We start from the raw sequence: 23,147 nt of genomic DNA on the forward strand, positions 1-23,147 counted from the left end.
ACTTATCTGAGAATCACTAAGAAGCATTGTTCCCTTATATCATTAGATGCATTATCATCTATTAGGTCATAGATACATTATCCATTCATTTACAGATCAAATCATGAGGAGATCCATACATCATCACTGTCATAAGACATGCTTATAACTAGCATAATAACAAAAAGAATATCAAGGATACATCAGCCATAAAATCCACATATAAACTAGTACATTTACGCATAATATGTCAAGAAGAGAACCTCTTATTAATGAATGAAAAATCCAACCTGGTATGGGACTACCACATTCCACCTGACCATAGAATGGTGGAGCCAAATCTTTCTTTAGCCATTCATTTCCATGTCATATTCCAAGCATCAATATGGGACTCAAACCAAAAGAACCAACCAGGTCATCTCGAGGTTAAACCAACTCACCCTCATCAATAGAAACTGGGCTTTACCGTAATCCATCTCGAATCACTAGGACAAATAATAAAAATGTAATAACATGCTTTACCATGATCTCCACCTGATCAGTAGGGAAAAACAAGCATGGATGCCACCGAATTTCTCCACCTACATCGTGAGAAATTTTCTTGTCTCCTAGTCTCTTAGGCTTTACCACAATCCACATTGGATCACTAGGCCCTAAACCGAGAGCCACTCTCAAGGCTTTATCGCATATCCCATCCCAAGATTACTAGACCTGATGAAGAACACGCATTGATGAGGCTCATCAATAGGTAAATTATATGGGCCTTAATGCCACTCTCCAGCTTATCAAAATAAACTTTTCTCACATTTCTTTACATATCTTATTATATTTTTCTTAGTGAGAAAGGTAAAGGTGAGATGTTATTTCATGTGGCCTAATGTTCATTAATTGCAAGATTTGGAGTAGCTTTGGGCTAATTTAAGTGTAGGAACTCGAAGTAGAAAAGAAAGAGGTATTTTAGGAGATTGGGTCTCCCTCCTTAACTCCTCAATCACTTGAATATTCCTCCACAAAATCTCATCAACTCGGAGTTACAAGTAGCCAAGCCCACCGAGTTCATTGGCAGCCAAGCCAGTGATAGTTGAAGACAAGTCAATCTCAAGTTTGGGAGCCAAGACTCCCTAATTTTAAGGAAGTTGTTGGTAGCTTTAGTTGTATAAATAAGAAGGCCTAGGGCCTCATTAGGATTCAAATTTTTATTGTATCCAAGAGGCAATTTCGAGCTAAGATATTGTGACTGTTATTCTCATGTTATTTTTGACATTTTGGTGATAATGAAAAGGGTTTCTTTGATCCAGAACTTAGTTGACTCAGAGGGATAAAGCTTTTGGGTTAGGGCTCAACCCTAGCAGCAGAGGTTCCTCTTTTTGTACTTTTATTTTTAGATTAGAATCATAGATTAGCTGTTGAAGTTATCTTTGCTTTGTATAATTTACAAGTTTTTGAATCATTGGATAGTTTTGCTTCCATTAGTTGGAGAAGTAGATGAATGTTACAGTAGTGAAAGAAAATAATTTAGAAAATATTTTGACAGTGGCCTCATCCTCATCTCCCTCATGGGATCATGGTTTGAGGGCCCCACTCTCACAACCCCAAAAACAAATTTATCTTTTGGTTATTACATAGCTTAGGATTTCTTGTTGAGTAGATCATTGTTGATGATTTCTTAGAAGCACCTGCAATTGTCATTTTGGTTTCTTGATTTTGTTGTAGATTAGAAAGCATTCCATTCCATATATTTAAGCCATTAGCCATCAATAAATCAGTTTCAAAAATTCAACTCATCTTTTTCACATTTACATAAAGTTGTGCATGAATGAAGAAAAAAATATGAGTTGTTGTAGGGGTTGCTGATCTGTAGGGAGAAACTCATTCCACCAGCCTCATCTAAGTCTTCTCCACCTCTTGCCCAACCTTACCAACCACTAATTTAGATTTCTATTTGTAGCCATCGTGGACAACCACCTTGAGCAAATACAACCATCCTAAAGAGTTGGGATGATCCTTGGGTATTGTGCACCTTCCCCATACCTTATTCCACCATCATACATCTTCCCAATACTTCCTTTCACCTTCACTACCTTCCTCAAAATTTCATATAAGTTTCCTGTAGTAAACCAGGACATCCTGTAGTAACTACAGGAATCTTGTAGCAACTACAGGAATCCTGTAGCAACTACAGGAAACCTTGTAACAACATGATCTTCGATATCAGTGGCCTGATCTGGACCGTTGATCTATAAGATCCAACAGTTGTTGTGTACTGGCACCTCACTTCTCCATTCGTTCCTTTCACTTGGTTTTTATGATGTTTCTTCAATTTTCTCTGTGGTTTGGTTTTCTTCAAAAGGTTCTGAGTCTTCTGCTATTTCACTGTGCACTCTTCCTCCTGAGCTTAACTTCACATGCTCCTTTGATCGATGTCACGTCAGAGAATTTCTTGATCCTTCAAGTGGATTCAATGACCCATTATGATTCCTCCGAATCACTCTTCTCCTCTCCGTAGTTCTACAGAACTCTGCCTGCAACCTTTGTTACAGAACCTACAAATTCACACATAAATCAATCATTACATACTTATTTCACACATTACACAGTTCCTGAATGAACCTCTATATATATATATATAAATATGAACAACATATTACATGTTGATACTTTTTGTCCCTCAGACCTAATCTTCGATATCAGTGGCCTCCTTCCTCACTCTGCCCGTAGGCTTACATTTATACCAGAAAGGTTCTGTTGAACTAATTCTGGTTCAAACCCTTAATCTACTGAACTGACTCCTAAATGTCCTCTCTAGTTCCTTGAATCATGAAACAACCTTAAGAGTTATAATTTCCTTCTAACTCTCTTGTCATTATTAACCACTCATGTTCTCCTTAATTCGAGAGCATTTACAACATCCTCACAACATCTAATTAATTCTCATCCTACTCACTCAAAAGCCTAAATATTACATTAATTCATCACTTAGGAATCCAACTTCCTTAAAACACATGACCCCCTATGTCTACTAAAATACAATGATTTTCTCTTGGGTTGAATGCTCCTGCATCAGGCTCCCAAAGTAGAAAATATTCATGATCTCCTGATCATGTGGTTTCATGTGTTGGCAAAAACCTTCAGGGTCCCAAACTTTAGTTTGTAGATGTCCAAATGTCTTGCACCTTTTTTGTTGTTGTATTTCTGTTGTCTTCTGTTTCATCTTCCTTTCCTTGTCAATCAGGTTCAAATGCTGATTGATTATCCTTCCTACTGCTATCATTTTCCTCCATATGGACTGCTTCATCATTAACTGCCATAACTCTTCAATTTCCATCTCTAGCATATCTTTGGGCTAGTCCATATTCTACCATTCACTGTTACCTCCTTCTCTCTACCTCTGGTTGTTGCTGCTATCTACTAACTCTTCAAATTGCTATTTATTTTCTTCTACTTTTGCTCTTGCTACCATTGTAGACATTGCCTCCACCCAAACTTCCTGAATATCTTTAAGGATATCTCCCTCTGCAACATCTAATTTCTGCATTGAACTCTGACTTTCCAGCATTCTCTCCAGCAATTGAACATCTCTGTTCCATGGATTAAATTCTTCCACAGAATCCTCTTCTTTCATCTTTATTTGGCTGCTCATCTGTGCCAAATTTCCTCCAGCATCTGCAACTAAACCTGCATTCACAAAACATTTGTTAAAATTAAAAACATAAGGCTTCAGTGCCTTATTTTCCTTTGGCAACAATTCAGTTTGCTGCTCTGTTTCTTTCTCCTCTGTCAGCACATCAGTATGCTGTTTTGAATTCTCAAAAGAATTCATGAGATTGTCAATTAGCCTCTCCTCCACATCATCTATTTCAATGATGCCTCCTGCTTTTGTTCACAGTAGTGAACTTCTTCTTCCTTAGCCTGTTGCTGGTTAACTCTTCTTTGAAATTGTTTGATTCTTATTGCCTCCCTTTCATCCTTACCCTCTTATTCTTTAAGAACCTCCATATCATCTTCAAACAATCTCTGTCCTTCCTCAATGACATTCATTGGATCATTTCTTTGGGACATCATTTCTTGAGTCTTCATTGGAATAATACTGCCATATTTCTCCTCTATGACAGCTCTAACATTCTGCTGCCTACTCCCAGGTGACTCTTCTGTCTCCTTCTAGTTCTGAGATCTTGCCATCTCAGTCTTGATCTGAACAGATTTCAGATTCTGCTCCTTCTCTCTGACAAACTCTAAAGTTTGTTCATCCTCTTGTGATGTACCTGCAATCATCCACAAATTATTAATTTTAAAATCATAAGACCTGGTGGTCTTACTCAACTCTTCAGTCATCACATTTTCTTGTTGGTCTGAATCTTTTATATGATTAAGCTCCTCAGGCTCAACTTCATCTCCTTCCTTCACAAGGAATGGTTCTTGTCTTATAAGAGCTCCAATTATTAATTTGTCAATGAGTTATTTCTGCTATAACAACTCAATACTTTCCTCCTTTGAGAGGTCTTCTTCATCATACTCTGCTGCTCTAGAGTACCTTTTATCCCTTAAAACACATTTCTCCTCATACTTCAGTTCAAGAGCTCTATTTAGCTTCACTTCAGAGTATTCATCTTTTGTAAGATACTCCTCCATGCTTTTGACAGCTTCACAAGACTGTCTATCCTCTCCTATGCATCCTGCAAGCACACCAAAACTATTAGGTTCAAAAACACAAGGCTTGATGGCCTTATACATCAGCTCTTCATCTTCAGTCAGCATCTCCTCATGCTGTTTTGAACTATCCCAATAGTCCATGAGATCTTCACTTGATCTCCATTCTTTAGCTTCAATGTAGTCTTCACTTTCTCCCAGAATTTCTCCCTGTTCTGGTTCACAAATGGACTCTTCCATTTCCAACTCAACTTCCTTGAGTTTTTCCCTCAGCCACTTTACTTGCTTTTGTTGTAGCCTTCTCTGCATCTCATGCCACTCCACTGGCTTCTTCCTTAATACCCAACCTTGTCTCTGGTTTTCTTCTAGCTGCATTGTTAACACATCAAGTTCTTTTCTTATCTCAGCCAACTCCTTGTCAATCTCCTCTTGACTCAGTCTCTTGCCATCTGCTTTGGCATTCTTCTTCTCATATCTTCTATTGTGGCTTCTCTCTGAACCTCTGCTATGACTATCAGTAGTCATCTTCTTCTCCTCTTTCTTCATGAGCTCCTCACTCATCTACAACAAGCCTCTGCAACAGCTAGTCCTCCTCGCTGCAATCTTACCTCACTAAGCTCTCCTCACTCAGTCTTTTGGTAAGCACGGGTCCTCTGTCTGGAACCTCCTCTTGAGCAACACCTTTGCTCCTTCTAGGCTTCTGCAATCTTTCACTCTCTCTTGAGAACACTTCAGTTTTCTCTCTCTGTCCAACCTCTTGTTGGATTCTTCAGGTTCACTGCCACTTCTCCTTTAGAGTGTTTTCCTTACTCTGACTTCAAGAATACTTATGGTTCTCCTCTCATAGCTTCTCTTGTTGTCATTTGCTGAGATGCTTCATCTGCAACCACAATCTTCAATTTCAATTTGAAACAAAACACACTATCTTACCTCCAAGACCTATGTATGACCTTATTCTACCATTCTTCTGCGCTTTGAATGGATTGTCCTCTGTTTGGTCTCCAAGTCCTCTCTCCTTCAAAACTTGTATTAAACAATCTTTCTCTCACTTTTCTTCAAGGAATCCTCTGTTCCTGTCTAATCCAAGCCTCTGTTGGAACTGCTACAATCTCCCAGGAACTTCAAAAGTTCCCTTACAATCTTCTACTGTAGTCTCTACCATTCATTCACTTAACTTATGCACATTACCTTCTTCTATGTGCAAACTCCTTTTCATAGGAAATATTTCCCCGTTCTGATTACAATTCCCCTCTGATACCATTAATGACGCAGGGTCACCCCCGCTTACACCACAACATGCATTTATAATGCATAAGCACATAAGTCCCAGGAAATTAACTCTCTAAGGAGTCCAATCTTCATTTACTAAAGTTTTAGGCCCCTTTCATAGTCTCAAGTGGAAGGATTTATGGACTAATAAAGTCTAACCCTTAACTCACCTTTTCCTTTACATCGGAACTCAATCACCCCTTATAAACTTTAGTTTAAGCCTTATCCACTCTTTAGGCCTTCATAGCATTATTGACGCATATATATAACAAACCCCTCTTTAACCTCTGGTTAATGCGGACTTAACCACCAAACCTTCAATCAATGCTTTATTTCTATTATACATAGAAATACACATAAATGACATAAACTTACCTTTTCTGCCTTTTTTAAAGCCTTTGCGCAGTTTCCAAGGTACATCTTTATCGCAATCGGGTATCGGCTCCTTCGCAGGTCACATTAATACACACCTCCTCCCAAGGATAATTTTAGGGGCTAATGTTCGCCCTTTGGCGAAATTAAGGGGTTTTCAATTTTTAGTGGGCGAATATTTTGTATCATAGTACATTTTTACAAATCACCTCAAATAGCCCACCTTATTTTAAGGGAGAGGGTAAAAAAGGTAAATTTAGCCCTTGAAATTAGGAGTTACAACCTTCCATTCGCCCATTTTCAAGAATAGGTTTTATTTAAGTGAATCCATTCGCCCATTTTCAAGAATAGGTTTTATTTAAGTGAATCCTATGGGCCAAATACCATATTTATAAAAGAGGTATGGTAAATTAATAAAACATTTTTTATATTTACTCCATAAGTCACCTGGTGTAAACAAATAAAAATACAAGTAAAGTGGAGGTACGGTAAATAAATAAAACGTCTTTTTATACTTACTCAAAAGGTATGGTAAATAAATAAAAATATAAATAAACTAGACGTATGGTAAATAAATAAAACCTCTTTTTATATTTAGTCCATAACCCTCGTTCTATTTATGAAGGCTCAAGAAAGAGGTTTTATTTAAGTGAATCCTATGGGCCAAATACCATATTTGTAACAGAGGTATGGTAAATTAATAAAAATATAAATAAACTAGAGGTATTGTAAACAAATAAAACATTTTTTTATATTTACTCCATAAGTCACCTTATATTTACGAACACTCAAGAAATGGGTTATATTTAGGTGAAACCTATGGGAAAAATACTATGGGACAAATACCATGGACTAGATTGCTATTAATACCATGCAAAAAACCATTATTAACCCTAATATTAGAATTAATAAAAATAAAAATGGCACATGGTATTGACCCATGGTATTCACCAAAATGGCACATGGTATTGACCCATGGTATTCACCTGGAATGTGGCCTATTTAAATGGGGGAATTAAACCAGCATAGATCCATTTTTACTCTTCTCTAATAGTTCACAATGCTAAGATTCACTAGGACTTTACAAAGTTCTATTATTTAGTGAAAGACTCGCCAAGATCTTACAAGATTTATAATTGAGTAAAATATTCGCCATGCTTGGTGAGAGATTCGCCAAAAAATTATATATACATATTATATTATTGATAAAATCGCCTTCCATTTTTCCTATATACCATGGATATTCGCCCATTTATTATATTTATAAATTTAGGGGGGGTTCTTAAAATTTTCCCTACCTCCTCCGCATCTGATATGCGATTAAATTGTCAGACTTCAAATATAACAAATGCGCCCATATAACCCTGTCGAGTTTGCTTCATATCGCTTGTTGCATTTCCCCTCTGATCTTCGCATTACACAGAAAACACACGGAACCCCGCTCCAACACTTAAGGCCGGAACTCAAATGGAATTGAGTCCGCCTCTATAAACTTTCAGGTCCGCGCCTTTCAACCATTTCCGAAGTGCGGCTACTCCTTCCTTCCTCCGATCTCTGATCCAATCAAGACCATAGATTTGGCTTCCGATCCGACAGTTGCGATTAAATCGCTATCGCTATTGCCATATTTAAAAGGGCCGTTCCAACCTCGTTCCAATAGCTCTGATTAAATCTTGACTGTTGATCTGGCGATTGATCCAACGGTTGAGATCCTTCCCCGTTCCAAAAGTCGCTTGACGGTCTTCCGTCATTGATCTACACTTAGTAGATCCAACGGTCCACGATGACTTCGGGTAGACAATAGGCACGAAGAATAACCGCTTGAAAAGTCGGTTTTCCCTCTCTCCTTCGCTGCTATGTGTCGCTTGGCTAGTGGGATCGGGTGTCCTCAATACCACTTACCACTTCTCACTCGTCCAAAATACCACTTGTGTGTTTAAACCACGTTTCTTTCTTAAAATTCGCCGATGCGATATTTCAACACTATCCCATGCGACATGATCTGGACCATTGATCTATAAGATCCAACTGTTGTTGTGTACTGGCACCTCACTTCTCCGTTCATTCCTTTCACTTGGTTTTTACGATGTTTCTTCAATTTCTTTGTGGTTAAGTTTTCTTCAAAAGGTTCTGAGTCTTCTGCTATTTCGTTGCCCACTCTTCCTCCTGAGCTTAACTTCGCATACTCCTTTGATCGATGTCACTTTAGAGCATTTCTTGATCCTTCAAGTGGATTCAATGACTCATTATGATTCCTTCGAATCACTCTTCTCCTCTGCGTAGTTCTACAGAACTTTGCTTGCAACCTTTGTTATAGAACCTATGAATTCACGCATAAATCAATCATTACATACTTATTTCACACATTACACAGTTCCCGAATGAACCTCTGTATATATAAATATGAACAACTGATTACATGTCGAGACTCTCTGTCTCTCAGGCCTGATCTTCGATATCAGTGGCCTCCTTCCTCACTCTGCCCGTAGGCTTACATTTATACCAGAAAGGTTCTGTTGAACTAATTCTGGTTCAAACCCTTAATCTACTAAACTGACTCCTAAATGTCCTCTCTAGTTCCTCGAATCATGAAACATCTTTAAGAGTTATAATTTCCTTCTAACTCTCTTGTCATTATTAACTACTCATGTTTTCCTTAATTCGAGAGCATTTACAACATCCTCACAACATCTAATTAACTCTCATCCTACTCACTCAAAAGCCTAAATATTACATTAATTCATCACTTAGGAATCCAACTTCCTTAAAACACATGACCCCCTATGTCTACTAAAATACAATGATTTTCTCTTGGGTTGAAAGCTCCTACATCATAAACTACCACAAATTTATCTTTCTCACCCACGAAAGCTATGTCCATAGCTCTCTATATTGTGGATCCTTCATTTATCAACCCAAATTGCATGTGAGCATACATGAAGGTCCCCCACGGGGTGGTGAAAGCAGTCTTTTTCTAGTCCTCTGTGTGGATGGCCACTTGGTTATATCTTGAGAATTCGTCCATCATGGGCATTCTGGCCACACCTATTACCTTTCACAATATATTATCCATCTTGGGCAAAGAGTAGTTTTCCTTTAGGGAAGCCCTGTTTAAATTTCAGAAGTCCACACACAACCTTATCTCTTCATTCTTCTTCTAGACAGGGACCAAATTAGCCACCCACTCAGAGTATCTTAGAGGGACTATGATTTTGGCTTGCAACATCTTCCTTACCTCCTTTTCAATGGAGGTGAGTAAGAGTGGGTTTATTTTTTTGAGTTTCTGTTTACATGGCTTTATGCCACTCTTCGGAGGAATCTTATGTTGAATAATATTTGTGCCAAATGATATTAAATCATCATAAGACCAAGCAAATACATCTTTGTAAGTTTTGAACAGATCTAAATACCTTTTTCTGTATTGTAGGGGGACTCCTTTGGACAGCCTGATCGTTTGGGGTTCCTCCTCTGATCCGATGTTGCAGTCTTCAACTTGCTCATCCTTCTCTGGGGCCATTGGCTTGGACGCTATGTTGTCTTTATTGAAAAGTCTTTCTAGTGGAACAAGTCCACGAGGGATGGTGTTCCCTTTTAGTTGCAATTTCTTTTGCCCAGCCACTGTGTCTTTCCACGGAGTGGCTTCTTGTTCTGCTTCTTCTTCTTCTTGATCGATGGTGGAGTGGGAAAACTCCCCAATGACTTCTATGAATCTTTTTACTTGCTCATCATATTCGAATACCTGCCAGTGTTTGGCATTATATGGTATTGCAGGCCTGTGTATGACTTCTATCTCATATCTGAGGAGTGGATTCTGTGGGGGCCTGAAAGTTCTTGCAACTATCGCAAGAGAGTCAGCCATCCTGTTTTATTCCCTGGGTAGAAACTTAATGTTAAAGGCAAAGAAGAAGTTGTCGATTAATTCCCACACTTCATTTCAGCACATCCTCAGCCTGGGGTGTTTGGCTTGGCATTGGTCTCGGATCTACCTCACGACTAGCTCAGAATCTCCATAGATCGATTGGCATTCAATGTTCGTATTTCTCGTTGTTTGAAACCCCAGGAGCAATGACTCATACTCCGCTACATTTTTGGTCGCCTCAAATTCGAGCATGAAAGAGAGGGGTATCATGCTACCTTCCAGAGATACCAACAATGTTCCATCTCTGTTCCCATCTTTTGAGTTTTCTCCATTGAAGTATAACGTCCATACCTCATTTTCATTTAAATGCTGGTATTTCAACTACCTTGTCAAGTGAACTAATGCTTCTTCTAAGAGGTTCTCATCTTCTTCTAAGAATAAGCAGGAGATGTCACTGTCTTTCCCATGCACTGGGGAGTTCTTTGAGCCTTTAGCTGGGGTCACGGTTTTCACAAACCGGGATTCTCTGTACAACCTTCTTTGCTCACCTCCAAAAGTGGGAATGGTGGCATAAGTAAGGTCTAGCTTGATAGAGCCACCCACTTTGGAACCCCAAGATCTGGATAAGAGCATTCCAAAACGAGGAGGTATATCAGCCACCACTATATCCATTACCACACTTTTCACCGGGATCTGAGCCAATTTTACCACCAGATCCTTTATCATGCCTAAGCACTTGACTCTCTTGGAGTCAAAGGAGTACAAGTCTTTGTATGGTCTGGTGATATCCAAGCCCAACTATTCCATTACTGATAATGGCATGAGGTTGTGTGAAGCTCCTGAATCCAGCATGCAGTTATGCAACAAAAGGTCATGGATCACCAAAGTCACATAAAATGGTGCAGTAGAGGGATCCAACTCTTCCACATGCAGCCCAAAATCAACCATTGACCTCTCCTCCTGGAGGTTCAAACTATCATGGGATGGTGTTGAACCAGTTGGGTGCATGAATTTGGACTCTTGAGCCTTGTAATGAGGCTACTTTAAAATCTCAGTCAGAGGAACAAGAATTTTTACCTTTTCCAGTTCCTTCTGGAGACTGAATGTATGTTGGACCTTTTCTGCATCTCCATGCTTTGTTCCTTCTCCCTTCCTATTGGCAGTTGTCAGTGGAGTAGGTGCCTATTTTAAAGTGCGTCCCTTGGGACCATTGCTCTCTTTATTTGCAGGGGCTCCTATCTTGGGTGGATCAGGATGTAGCTTACTCTTCCCTTTGTCTGGGGCTGGAAGAACCACTTAGGGAGAAACTTCCCCTTGCTATTATAGTTCTCTCGTCCTCTTCTTCGAAGATCTTAGATTATACTTATGTTTTGGTTGTGTTTTCATGACATCTGCAATAATAATCCATATCTTCTTTCTCTGTTGTTGCTTCTCTGTGATGGCTGGACTCCTAGTGAGCCATATTCTCACATTCCTCTTCAGCAAAACCAACATATATATTGCCTTGCATCTCCTGAGTATCAAACGATTGTTCGTCGGGGTTATATTCCACGTATAATGGATGAGGAATACGATCCAACTACTCCTTTCTTTCCCTTGGAAGTAGTTGCAGTGGAGGCCTTCTATATTGTTGGTTATAACCCCGGTTGTTGAATTGAGCATTCTTCCTAGAGAGATTCTTGTTCTCAATTTCGAACTTCCCAACCTTTTGTGATAAACTCTTGATGAGTTTGTCTAGATCTTCCCACTTTGGGTCTGATGATTCCCAACTTGACCAGAGGAGGATGGCTCCTCTTTTCCTCTTTTGGGTTTAGCAGGTTCTTACTTTGCTCTTGACTTCCCTACTAAGGCCAGATTGGCTTCCACTTCGAGAGCATCGATCTGAAGTTGGTCCAGAGTGGTAGATTTCCTTTCTCTCAGGGTAAAACCAACATCAGAGTCAAAGGCTCCCAAGAAAACCACACGAGATGCAGTTAGGGGAGGCTTTATGTCAGCTGGTACGTTTTTAACTGCTTATTGAATCTTTTGATAATTTTTGTAGTATTCTCCTTCAGAATTTTCCTTATTGCATTGAACTCAGTGAGGAGGTACTCATGGTTCCTCTTTTCTCCCCATTTCTGGGTGAAAGAGTTTTCAAGTTGCTACCATGTAGGTATGGAGGCATTAGGCAGGGATTTGAACCATTTTCTAGCCTCTCCATCGAGGGATTGTACAAACAGTCTCATAACCACATCTAACTGTTCCACATTTATGTTCTTGGAAAAAGCACTGAAGGTTTCAATGTGACTTTGTGTCGTGTTATCATCTTCCCCATTGAACCTAGGAAAATGTTTTAGGTAGTCTTGGGGCATTGAACTCAGAGGCTGGGGTAGATCAAGAGGTGCATACTTATTGAGAAAAAAGCCTGGGAGAGCCATCTGGACTAGTGGAGGGAGATTCAAATTTGCTTGAGGGACTGGGGTTAAGACCATAGGGGTTGTAGGGGAAGGAGGTTATGTCAGTGCCTTAGGAGTAAGTCCTAAATATTGAGCAGAAGTAGGTTGAGAACTAGAAGAGGGAACTTCGAAGGTTGGTGAGATGGTAGCACAGTCTAGGGGAGTTTTCTCTTTCCATACTTTCTTAAAAATTAATTTTTCAGGGTCAAATACAAATGGAGCTTTCTTCTGGGATGTATCTGAGCGAGTATGAGGCCTTTTAAAATCCATGGTTATGAATGATAATGAGAGGGGTGAGAAGTCACCAAGGTGATATGGACATAATCATAATAGACTTTGATCACCTATTCAAAGAGCGTTTCAACTTGTCGTATACCAAGGGAAATATCCTTCAATAAGCTCCCCGGAAACGATGCCAAAAGATGTTGTATCTCCCAAAGACAACCTTGGATTGCTTCAAGACAAGTGCTTAGGCACATCTAAAATGGTGTGTCTCAAATTATTTACGGAAAACTGGAGACAACACTTATGATCTATGGATACATATGTACATAGGAAATAGGTTGGCTCATTAATCCAAAGTAACGAAACATAGATTTGTGATACTTATTCACTAGTTCAAATATCAGAAATAATCATAAAAATAGTGGAGGTCAAGAGCTTCATGGTCTTACAGCTTAATAATCTTTTGCAGAGTGGGTGAGAGAGGATAAGGGAGAAGAGTAACCCATCACATAGAGCATAAGGCTTCAAGACTTCTATATTCAAAACACAGAGCTTGGGGCAATAAGGATTTCTATGCTTATTTGGGTCACAAGCAGAAATGATGAATGAAGGTAGAACTGAAAGATATGATTCATGTGCTGCAGATTTAAAAATCTAATCTCAATAGTCCTCATAGGCATATACATAAAAAATGTCCAGACAAATGAATATGTGAAATAGCTACAAGATTTGCATTAACATATAGATATTAATGAATCTGTGAGGGAGCTTGAATCACATCTAGCAAAAATAATTACATGAATTCAGGGACGAAGCATGAAAGTAAAATGAGTTAGACAAAGGGGAACACATACTATAATCCTTTGAAGAGGGAATCACCATTGTTTCCTTTATATTCTGAAAAGATCTATATTTCAAAGGAAATACAATTTGAAATTATAACATGCAGTGTTTTCTCTAGAATTTCTAAACCCTTTCTAAGTCTTGCTTTCCCCTATTTATCTGGAGAGGGGAGCAAGAAGCTACATTACAACAAACATATCTATCCCTAGACTCAATTGTCAAGTTGACTAGTTGTATCAGTCCTAAATGGCTCTATGGCCCAGAAAGGTATTACAGAAATGAATGCCTCATTGGAAGGAAGGCATGTTACAGGATAAAACTACAGTAAATTAAATTCTTTGTGACCATCCTATGATTTCATCAGCCTCAGGCTGTAATTTGTTCATGGTATGGCCTCTTGTGCTGCTCAACTGCCCCCGTCACTTTTGCCTTTACTGCTCAGATGCCTTGTTATGTGAAGTGGGGGTTGGGTCAACTGAAAGTGCTTGCCTTTGCAGTCCTTTGCTGTGCAGAGGGACGAGGCCCCATGCTAAACCATTAATCCTCCTGAATCCCATGTACTGCTCCATCGCTGCACCATGCTCCCTTAAAGTCTCCTAGTTTCCGACCCATCTGCCCATTAAGCCTTTGTACTGCACAACCAGTGCCTTGACATGGTGGGTGAGCTGCGTTCCATGGAAACAACACAATCATTCGGGTGCAGGCTTTTTCCTCTAAAACAGGCGAAAATAAGTGTTTTTTGGATTTCCCCTTTAGCCCCCTGTATCGTAGCCCTTTGTGTGCCTTTCCTCATATGACCAAGAGCTGGGACTAGGGGTGAATCCCTTAGGCGCTAAGGATCTCAGAGCCGTTTCTGGAGGCCTTGTCCTTTGTTATGAGTTTCTCCCACATATCGGCGCTTCAACACCGTGTTACCTGGCTCCAAGCTTTTTCCTTGCCGCAGGCCGAAAGTCCGGATGTGAGGTCCTTATAAACCATGCCTTTATCCTTTATCACATCCGGAGGGAGTGCCCGCATATCACAATCGGAGGCTGGAGGAGAAGGCCCCTTACCCTTTTCTTTGGGGTGGGATGATAGTCCAAACACGAGGTTTGTATACAATAAAAGACATCACCTATTGTATCATGGGGTGGGGGTTCCCTTTCGTTATTGCAATCACAGCCAGGGAGGAAACACAACGGAAGAGAAGCTTTACATTATGTGACCGCCGATTGCGATGAACCTACTGACGTCATCACTACCACATGTCACCCTCTGAGTGGTGACACGTGGCATCCGGAAACAATCCCATGTCGCCCCTGAAAACAGTGAAACTGGGTGACACGTGTCCTCTGCCACACCATCATTCGTATCGCCACGTCACTTGCCATACTGTCACGTGGAGGAGAGAGAAAGGGGGTCATACGCCTTGGTTTTGCAGGCATTTCCTTTGTTAAATCATTTTAGCCCTCCCCCGGTGATACTACACTATATCACAAATCAACCCCCGCAAAGTCTTTAAAGTTTCTAGAACCTGCCAATGTGATGAGTTGTGGGACTGCTGTGATGCAGGATTGTGCCACGTGGAGGAGAGAGAAAGGGGGCGACCCACTCTTATTTTTTTTAGCTTTCCTTTGTTAAATAATTTCTCTACTTTCCCGACGATACAACACTATATCGCAATATCAGCCCCCGCATAGTCTTTCAAGTTTGGAACCCGTCGATACGCCTATTTGCGGCACTGCTGTGATGCGAGATGTGGGATGCAGGATTGCACCACGTGGAGGAGAGAGAAGGGAGGCGACCCACTCCTGTTTTGTTCGCCTTTCCTGTGTTAAACTTTTTCGGCCCTCCCCCGGTGATTTCTCATTATATCGTAAATCAAAACCCGAAAACTCTTTGAAGTCAGAACCCTGCCGATCAATAAATATTGCGGGATTACGGGATGTGGGGTTGTCGGGATGTGGGAACTCGCCACGTGGAGGAGAGAGGAGGAGGGCATCCCGTTCTTGTTTTGGTCCTACTTTCCTATGTTACACTGCTTTAGCCTTTCCTCGGTGATACAATGTTATATCGTAGATCGACCCCTATAAAGGTTTTAGTGTGTTATCCCATGGATCTATTGGTGTGTTGATAATGTGGGATTGCGGGAGTCACTATGCTCGGGGCCCCCCGACCTTCGATTGCGATTTACCCTTCATACTTAGCCATTTTTCTTCATTTGTTGGGTTTTTCCATGGTAATCTTCAGAGTGGTTTAAGTGCTGCTCCAGGAGTCCATTTTTGGACTTCTATATACCATTGGAAATATTTTTCCGAGCACTAGGCAATGGAGGGGGGCCGCTCGAGCTCTCGGATCTTCTATGACCTGGGAAAGTGGCTCCAAATTTCAGTGCTCTTGGGAAACCTTGACCCATTGAAATCCACAATGCAGTGAGTGACAACACCCGGGCCTCTCCTTTGTTTTGCCCCATGTTCTTGTTTTACACACCCTTTCACTATACACCTATGTGTTCCAAATAGACCCCCCCTTCCCCTTCTCCATTTATGGCCAGCTTCAACCTTGCAAATGTATTCCCTACTATGCCACTCCCTTTCACTATTGTCAACTCCTTTTCCCCCCTTGCAATCACATCATTTCCTCCATGCCCTTGCACACACCTGCAACCCTTTTGTCCACACTTCTATATCTACTCTTAGTTTTGCACCTCCCCTACAACATTACTTCCTACTTTTGTATTTCTTGCTCGTAAGTATATTGCCACTTCATCACTTTTACTTGTTCCTCACAACTGTATGGGCACTCACTCACTTGTAATTCTCCTCATGAATATATCGACATTCACTTGTTACTCGTAACTATATGTTTCTTGTAACTACATGGGAACTTGCTCGCTTGCAATTTCTACCCTTTCTCATCTCTTCATCTAAACTACAAAAAAAAAGACAAACATGTATTCAATACACAAATTAAAATGTAACTTTTCAATATGGATAACATACACAACTATTGCTTAAAATTATGGTGGAATCCAAAAATTATCTTCCTTTAATCCAAACCAGCTATGCATAACGATATGCATTATAATAAAATTAATGGACATTTGAACATCCCACTATTCACTATTGGAAGGCACCAACATAACAAAAACAAACACAAAAAAACACTTCTGTCAAATTTGTATTTCACCTTAGTTTCATACTTACCCCCTCTTGTTGTGCAATGGCGAATCGTTAAACAAAAATAAACACACCCATTAAATGCTACTATGCATTGCAGACATAAACCAAAAAACAAAATTTTCTTTATACACACAAAAAAAAAACCGATTCTCCTAAACGCCACTCATTTCTTTCCACGTTCCTACATGTCTTGCACAATTTTTTGCCTACCTCCCTTTTCCTTCATAAAAAACCTAAAAAAACCAAAATACATCCAAATAACAATAAAAATGCATCCTCCTCTCTCAAATTAGCACATGCCATGTATTGTTCCTAATTTTGTTCATCGTTCATATTGCTTACTTGCTTGCAAAGATACATTTTTGTTGTCACATTGTCATTAAACTTTTTCTTTTTTTTGTTCTAGATTTTTCAAATGCCACACAAAACATAATACCTCTTCTTGCATCACATCAACACATTATTCGCTCAATAGACTACTTTCCCTTTGACATGCATGGTATATTTTCCTTTGCTTCAAATTCAACTTCTACCTCTAACTTTGAAAATACTCTTCTTTCTTGATTAGATATGCAATCCACTCCGGTGACTAGTGTACGGAAAGCACGCTGGAAATGGCACTACGCACTTCACAGGGACGAAATCAGTGCGCATCGTCAGCTTCTCTACAATGCTTGTCAATCTGAACTACCATCTTGCACCATCCCATCTCAAAATTCCATACCTTCCCACCTTTCTCTCCCTCCCCTTCCATCCACCCCTTCTCCTCTTCTCCCACTTCCATTTCCTCTTACTGCCCCACCTATTCCCACCCTTGAACTTCCTTCACCTCCCACTTTCCCTGCCCAACAAGCCCCCCATGTTGCTTCCTTTTCAAATTCCTAGCAATTCCACAACAACCGTCTCCAACAAGCACATCACCGCTTTCGTGCACGAATTGATGCCCTCACCCCCATGCAAATATGTTCTACTTGTAATGAATCTTACCCTTCCATGAAAACAAAAAAAAAGTAACGGCTTTGTTTCCTGCTCCCGTTGTTCCTTCGAATGAACTATACATTGCTTCTCATCCTCAAACAACTTGGACCCATGCAAACAACCCGCGGTCCTCTCCTGTCTAACTCTAGTTGAAGAGATCCTAATTTCTTGTGTCAGCCCAGTTCTTCAAGCTACCGATGCACATGGGGACCAATACAAATATTCTGGCGATACTATTAGCTTCCCTCAGGATATCACTAATATTGTCACCTCCCTTCCCCACGTGCTCTCAGAAATAGATATCCTTGTTTTTAACAAAAGTACCTCTGACAACACACCATATGAGTTCTTTGTCAGCAAATGTCACATCCTTGTAGCATTTGAATTCAAACTAGCAAACGATCCATACTACATTGACGTTCAAATTGACCCAACTACGCTTTCTTCTTGTCCTGTTGTCCCTACAGATGTCACCACCCTTCTGCGCCATGTCACCACTAACTCCCCTTTGCCCCACCAAACCTTCTCTGAAACCCCCACTCCTGAACTCCACCACACACGCCCGTCTAAGATTCTTCCATCCTCCTTTGTGACAACTCTTCCAAATTACTGTACTGAGATTGATGAAATACTTGCCTACATAGAATCTTCCAATTGCACACCCACCCATTCACTTCAATGGTCCATTATTGGTATTTATCTAATTAATGAATACAATGTTGAGGGTATCTTCTCTATGGCCTTCCCCACCGGGTCTACCATGATTAACCAACCAAAAATTGCAAAATTTGATATGAAAGAATACGCTTTGCATCTAATGCACTACCACGATAACCGTTTTGGTCAACATCCCAGGTTTCGCTATTACTTATACAACCTTATAATGCGCCATTGCAGCTAGGAAACTGCGTCTGTCTTCATTAAAAGAGACCTTGCAAATAGTTTACCAGCCACCATTGCAGACCTTCATCAACACCTTCAACAACTCCCCCCCTCAACCATTCCAGACTAGATTATGCGTTTTGGCTCATCCCTCCGAGGGAGCCGAGCTTTTTGGACCAAGGCTAGAGGGGAACTTAGTGACATGATCGTTCAACAAGGTAGCCCTACCTTCTTCTTCACATTAAGTGCAACTGATACAAAATGGCATGACTTTCATATGGCCATGCCTTCTAAACCTCCATCCAATGTGCATGAACAATCTTGATGGAGAATCCAAAACATTGTTGCAAACCCACATCGTGCATCTCTATACATCCATTGCAGATTCACAATCTTCTTAGAAGAGGTCCTACTAAAAGGGTTCCTTGTAAAGGATTTTTGGTATAGGTTTGAAACTACCCTTGTTTGTCTTCTCTCCTTTATGTACAATTTCTTTCATGCAAACCTCTTACTTGTTCTTTTATTTTACCATAGGTATGAATGGAAACATAGAGGATCTACACATATACATGTGTTCCTATGGTTCTCAAATGCACCGGAAATGGATGACCTCAACTAAACTCACGAAGAAAGTGTTGTTGCCGCTCAACTTTTTTTCAATTCATACATTACTTCTTGGAACTATCACCCCCTCCATCAAATACATTCCGGAATCCATTAAACATCGGTTTGTGATCCTTGCCTCCTTGCAACACCTGAAATCCTCTCTTCCAATGAACAACAAGACTACGAGGAGCTTGTTAACTATGTCCAAAGGCACACAAACTGCCATTCCTCTACCTGCCTTCACAAAAGGAAAAATTCCACATCATGCTGCTATGGAGTCCCTTGGGAATTGTGCGATTCCTCTTCCATGGACATCAGTACTTCCGGCCGTAAAACATATTCTCCTGCTAGAAATGATGACAAGCTTAATGTCCACAACCCTCACATGCTTGCGATTTGGAGGGCCAACATTGACTTCTAGCCTATACTTTCTCGCCATGCCATTTTGAACTACATATCAAAATATGCAGCAAAAGTAGAGTCTAAATCAGAAAGCTACCACCAAATGCTTGCCCGCCTTGCCATGAGTTCTCCCCTCGACGCCCCGACTGTCACTGTCGTTCGCAAACTCTTGACTGAACTCATTGCTGATAGGGACATTGGTGCACAAGAAACATGCCACATGCTCCAAAAACTCCCACTAACAAAATGCAGCTGCTCTTTTGTCTCCCTTAATGTTAAGAGAAAAGTTTCAGACATGTCTCACATAGCTTGGATGACCATCTTCCAAAAACACCCTTCATCACTTCATACATGCAAAGACCTCCCTCACTTGAATCATTGTCTCTTATTGAAGTCACACATTCCTGGTCATTTTCCTCCTGTTGCAAGACATCATTGTGGAAACACATCTCCCCTTCCATGGTCGTATGCATCATTCCTCGCTATACCTCTATTCCATCTACAAATTCAGAATTGTATGTCGAATTTTGTTGGAGTGAACTTCTCTTGTACTTCCCTTTCCGTAAACTACCAGATGATATTGGTGCAAACAATGAGGCGATTTTTGCACATCGGGAACATGTTAAACACACATACCATGCATGGCATGTGCATCGCGCACCTGTAGACCTACCCCTCCCCACCTCTCTCGATGACTCTCCTGTTGAAACGGACCCCCAATGCACCATGGACATGGATGAATGGAAATTCCTTTCCCAACTCCACCCAAATAACAATATTCTCTTTGATGAGCTAGAACTACTTGGCCACCATGACTTCGATGCAAACCATAATTGGGCTCATTCCATTATCCCTTCACACTTGCAAGAGACGACCATTCGCTTCATAGAATTCAAATGCTCCTCCACACAACTGCGCCAAATCCTCTTCCCAACTACGCATTCCCTTTCCTCCTTGTCCCCAAGCCAGCACATGGCTTTCAATATCACTTTTACCCACTTTACCAACAATGCGTCCAAACCACCACTAAAGATGCTTATCCATGGCACTGATGGCACCGGAAAATCTTTCCTAATTAAATGCCTAAAAAATGCCTTTCTATCCACCTCTAGAAATAGAGATAGCCCTTTACTCTTTCTTGCTCCAACCGTTGTTGCAACATTCCACATACATGCACTTACAATACACTCTAGCCTTCACATCCCTATATCCTCTATGCAACCTCTTGAAGGTCAATCCCTACTAAACCTTCAAAAACAACTTTAGCATGTGAAATGCATTCTCATTAATGAGATGAGCTTCATTTGGTATAAAATTCTTGCTCAAATTGATGACCGTTTGTGAGAGGCATTCCCATCCAATAGAAACACCCCATTCAGTGGCCGCTCCATAATCCTTGTAGGTGACCTCGGTTAGTTGCCACCTGTCAAAGATACACCAATGTATGTGGGCACATCTCGTGGCAATGCTCTTTAGCGGAGCTTTGATATAATTTCCACACTTTCAATGATTTTTCGCCAACAAGGCACAAGTGTTGCTCATATCGCATTTCGACAACTCCTTTCCAATCTTCGCAATGCAACCCCCACACTAGATGATTGGAAACTTCTCATGGCACACACAAAATCCAAGCTTCCACCCGATGAGCAACAAACATTCAAAAATGATATGCACCTTTATGCAACTAATGCATCTGTAGCTCTCCACAATAAAGCCATGCTAAAAAAAATGAACATGCCAATTGCGCATTTCTACACCCAATAAAGGAAACAAATGCCATCTACCACTCAAGAGGATGAACAACTAGCTGTAAAAGTAATTCTATGCATTGGACAACAAATCATTGTAACAAGCAATTTGTGGGTTGAAACAAGCCTTGTTAATGGGTCACTTGGCAAAGCTCTTGCTATCTCCTATGCATCTAGTTCTCAGCCCCTAGAACTCCCATCATTTGTTGTTGTTGATTTCATTCACTACAAGGGTCCACCATGGGACATTTCACATCTAAATTATGTGGCAATCCCCCAATAACAAGGGGCTCTCGCACACAAATGCCCCTTCGCATGACATGGACCCTAACAATCCACAAATCACAAGGTATGACCCTCCAAAAAGTGACAATAGACATTGGAAACATCGATTGGCAAGGCCTAACATTCATAACCATATCTAGAGTTATATCGTTGAACGAAATTTGCATCTCTCCCTCTTTTTCTTTCTCACACTGCTCACGCACGCAAGACAATCCTCACGTGATACGCAGGAAAAGAGAGGAAATGTACCTTGCCTCTAAATCTATGCAGCCACCTCCTTGAAGACATTCTATGCAAGGTAGCTTAACTTCCTCTGCAATGCATTTTCAGATGTTTCGCCTCATCTCTCGTTAAAAAAACAAAACTCGCATTTGTGTTTCTTTTTTCCCTTCTCTATTCCTAATGTGTTGTGGTTGTTGCATGTTAATGCTATATATCTTCTATGTTTTAGTTTTCAATTATTCATTTATATATGTTTACTTATAACCTTTTATGTTGCTTGAACAAGAAAATGGATATACAAGCTGCTTCCCAGCTCTACCAATTTTGCCATGAAATACATGAACAAGAAGCTACTCTTTTGGATATACAGTCACGATTCCTACTCTCGTTAAATTTGCCTCTATATTATTTGTGCCCTACTCTCCAACTAATTAGAAGGATTAAGAATTTCATGCATGTCTTCATCCATAAACATGAAAGGGATGCAAACAGGCGGCTCCGCTCAAAGTATCTCAATTGTTTCCCAACTCTGAATCTCAAATGGTATTGCAAATGCCACACACCAACTTGTATTTACGACTAGTGTTTTTTCAAATGGGGGAGACACACAACTACGTTTTCAGACTACAAACATTTCCTTTCCCCCATCCGCCACATGTTTCTGCTTTCATGGATAACAAAAACCATTTCGTTGTAGCACTTTGCTTACTTGTCACTGTCTTATAAACACACCTCTTTTTCTTACATGCCCATTTGTTTCTTCTCACTATTTTCTATTTTTCTTTTCCTTTGCTTTCACGCCTTTTTTTATCTTCTCACCCGTTTCCAAAATTTACAAACAAATAAATGCTATACAAAACATGCAAACTAACTTTTCGCATTACAACCATACAAAATAAGACAATGCACATGACAATACATCTAACAAAACTGCTAAGTACACGTCCAAAACAGAATCCTACAATGGTACTACAAATAACAAACAATACATATCTAATTATCTATTTGGAAGCTACAAATAATACATATCTAATTATCTATTTGGAAGCTACATAGCATTAATTCCCTTTTTCTTTTACTGTTTTCGTTCAAAATTTAAGTGCCTTTCCAACACAATTGCTCTTGTAATACAAGAGGAAAAAAATAACTTAAGTGCATGGACATATCAAAATGAACCATTTCCCACTTGAGTGCACAAACAACATCAATCACAAAAAAGGTCGTTGCAATCATC

This window comes from Pinus tabuliformis, chromosome J, assembly GCF_031772625.1.
Source record: "Pinus tabuliformis cultivar Carrire ecotype Pingquan chromosome J, CPIR1, whole genome shotgun sequence".
Lineage (NCBI taxonomy): Eukaryota > Viridiplantae > Streptophyta > Pinopsida > Pinales > Pinaceae > Pinus > Pinus tabuliformis.